Source organism: Diadema antillarum, unplaced genomic scaffold (genome assembly GCF_040938485.1).
Source record: "Diadema antillarum isolate AM-2024a unplaced genomic scaffold, OU_Dant_1.0 seq00000936_RagTag, whole genome shotgun sequence".
In the NCBI taxonomy this organism is placed as follows: Eukaryota; Metazoa; Echinodermata; class Echinoidea; order Diadematoida; family Diadematidae; genus Diadema; species Diadema antillarum.
Genome location: NW_027271787.1, coordinates 328,862 through 332,603, shown reverse-complemented (window position 1 = coordinate 332,603; position 3,742 = coordinate 328,862). Strand labels below are relative to the sequence as shown.

General features: G+C 36.4%; 1 pseudogene; it reads right to left on the bottom strand.

Moving 5' to 3' along the window:
• Positions 1-1,599: 1,599 nt before the first annotated feature.
• LOC139741580 (uncharacterized) lies at positions 1,600-2,529 on the bottom strand (annotated as a pseudogene).
• Between the last annotated feature and the right edge of the window lie 1,213 nt (positions 2,530-3,742).

Here is a 3,742-nt window from a genome sequence, read left to right as displayed (position 1 = left end):
AAGGTCAAGAAAAGTAAAGAGAATGATAAGAAATATTTTGCTTATTTTGAACATAACTTAAAAAATGTACCTTTATATGTGGTGACCAATATATCATTTTAAAGGTATTATTTTGTACTTTTTGATAGAGACCCTACTTCAAAATCTTCAAAAATGGACTTATCGGTTTTTGCAAACAAACTCTTCATATATATTAACAAGTAAAAGAGATAAACCATTGATAGTGACATTATTAATCAAAAATCTCCCATTTGGATCGGAATATGAAGAGTGAGTTACGGGTGAAACATGATTGCGAATTAAAATAGCAACACCACGAATATTGGAAATATGGCTCGAAAACCATGCATGTTCCTCCCATTCGTGCTTCCAAAATTTTTCATCTTTAACAGAGGAATGTGTCTCTTGAAGCAAAATAATATCACTGTCAATTGATCTTAAATAGTGAAAAATCTTTTTTCTTTTTACAAAATCTTGAATACCTCGAAAATTAAATGTACTTAGTTTTAGTGCCATGGATAATCATGATATAATATCACTAGTTGCATTTACCAAACACTCGAAGTATCTGCATTGCAGAACATGGTGTAGCCTGGAGATAACATACATGTACAATGAAACTGAAATTAAATTTAGGAATATAGCTGCTTGATATAAAATATCAAATATTACATGTACAAACATGAGAAGAAACAAAAGAAAAACACTCGTTGCTGCTTTGAATTTAAACAAATTGGAAAAAGGTCAGTATATAAAAAAAAAAAATAGATTGAGCAAAAACAATAGTGGGGTGCCATTGCACCACGATAGGTGACCAGTAGCTTCAAATCAACCTCAGCCCTGGTCTGAAAGTGCAAACAACAACAAGAGCAACTTTGAACAAACACCGTGTGGCTAGATAAAATACTATAGTAGGCCTCTTTTGACACATAACAAAAAAAAATCTACAGAGCCAAAACAAAAAGGCACACTACCATACATGCAATGCAATGTCACAGTGCTACAGCAGCATCCTGAGGAATTAGACCAACATAAATAACTCTTGGGCATGCCATCTGTATGAATAATAGTACCACCCAAAAACAGACGACCCTCAACTCCCCACAGTAAAATACTGTAATGAGACCCACCCCCCCCCAAAAAAAAGTACCTGTATGACTTGTATACTCCCCTTCTCAGAATAAAACGGAACATCATCAAAGTGAGCATCATAGGAAACCCAGATATAAAAATTAACTGGACCATGCAAAAAGTTATAACTAAAGTTAAATTATAATGAATCTCCAAGGTTCAAACATCTTTCTTACTTTTTTCCCTTTCAACCAGATCACGTACCATGTTGAAATTATTTGCTAACTTGGTAATAAACAATATAATAAAATAAATAACAGTGAACCCAAAATAGTACATTCAAGTTAATACTTTTCTTTCAGCAGTAACAGCTTTCAGCTGTATGGTAATAAACTTACAATAAAACCTCGAAGTACACTCCATTGTCTAAATGTTCAATGTTTTTATTTAATAATTTCTTTCTCTTATTAGTTGATGCTTTGAAGATTTTCTTGAAATCTTGAACTGCGCCGTAGTATATGCCTGGAGTTAGTCCACTGAAACAACTTTCCCGGACATTTGATCCCTGTATCGAATCTTATCAGGATAAGCGAAAAACGGCCTTTTGCCTTCGTCTTTTAGGCGCTTGAATATTTCCTGTTTCTTCCTGCGTAACTGGAGAACCCTTTGCGACAAGTCCTCTGCCACAAAGACCTTGAGATCATGGTACATCGAGCTGGTCTCCTTTAGCTTCTTGATACATGCTTTCCTGACCCGTTCCTTAGTTACAAATGTCGAAAACGCAACATGGATTCTTCTTGGTTGCTTGGAACGAGTCCCATCATTGCCCACGTACAGGTTGGTGTGTGGGCGTTCAATGGCAACTTTCTATCTTTGAGAGATCTGTTTCTGGAATATCAGCGTATTGCAGGAATTGAGTGACAGTTTTCATACAATCTTCCGTTGTTGGGTTTGAAGATTCTGCAATACCAAAGAGTACGAGATTCTTTCTTCGTCCCATGTTCTCAAGATCATCAAGCTTGTTTACTAGGATCTCTTTCTCCTTCTCTAACTGTTTGACTGAATCTTTCAGGGCGCCCATTTCAAACTCAATGTTATTCATCTTTTCCTCATGATCAGATACTTTCAGTGAAATTTCTTTGAGCTTTTTATCTAGCAAAGCTTCAATGCGTGAGTCAAATCTTGATTCAAAGTATTTGAAAAATGTTGAAAAGCCACGATGGCCCGGTGCTTCTGATAAGTCTAGAGATCGTCGTGTATTGCCGGTGGGTCCGGCTCCGTGCAACGGGGCGCAGCCATGTTGCTTTCGTACTGACCTTGGATTTCAGCTACGTTGTTTGTTTCCATACGGCTACTGCAAACGATGGGACTACTGTTAGACGTTTTCGGCTTCTTAGCGGACGGGGACGATTTGTTAGGAGTGTTTTCCAACTGCTGAGTTACTTTTGGACGGTCCATTGTTGAACAATATAATTTTTACCGCATTAAAAGTCCATTGCAAGAATCCGGGGGAGTTAATCACTATATCACACGGTGAATTTTGCTTCTAAGTAAGAGAAGAGAAAATCACATTCTCCCCGACAATGCCAGAAGAGCGCCCCAAGTTATCTTGAAAATTACTACATATTTATGCATGTTCTGCCTGACAGTGATTATCTTATGAATTTTAGGGTCAAATGCCATATGAAAATGGTAACAATTTACTATTCAATACAGAAATTGTACTTTTTCTCCATACCTTGAAAATTACTCAATGCATAAAAAATGTACGAATGGGTCAAAGTCAAGTTAAAGTCCTTAAATCCCCAAATACGTGCTCTCCTATTCATCCATTTAAACTTTGGTCAAGGAAGGTGAACATTCAACACATTTGTGACAAACTTGTCATTTCAATATTTTGCCAATTTTGTGAAAATGTAATCACACACTGTCCACATGTACTATCTAGACCTAATCATTAGGAGAATCATGCATTATGGCGGAGGCATACCAGTCGCCATAGCGACATTTCTAGTTTTGTCATGTACCTAAAGTTTTAAGAAATCGAGTTATTATTATCTACTAGTATGGTTTATAGCTCTAGCTCTAGGTAGGAGTGGACATGTACCAGGGTCAGTGTATCAATACATTTATGATGAAGATTCGACTGTCGATCAGTCCACACTTTAAGCCATACTTTAACCATACAATGCAATGCCACTCTGGACAACGATACTGGAGAAACAAGGAGATAACGTGGTGAGTGTTTTATCGAGTAGGCCATCCATTATCATGTTTTTAAATCACTATTTCGAGGTGATAGCATAAGGTTCTGAAGAAAGTTTGCAGTCAACAACACCATAGACTTACAATTTAACCAGTAATTATATACTGTTGTTCCAATACATGTCATGGAAGGATAAACGTTTCTTGAGTGTGTGCCGTTCTGAAATAGAGAAATGAAATGAAATGAAATGAAAAATTAGAACAATATGCTGATTACCATTTTGAGATCTGTGATGACACTGCATGTACATTATAAGTATCATTTTATTGTATATTGTGTTTATCTTTTACCAGAGAGTAACTCCCAATCCAAGTGTGAACAATTAGGAAGCACGCATTTATAGTGCACATTATTTTATTTTAGGCTAACACAGCCAGTGAAGATTGTTTTGCTTGCGAGAGTTAG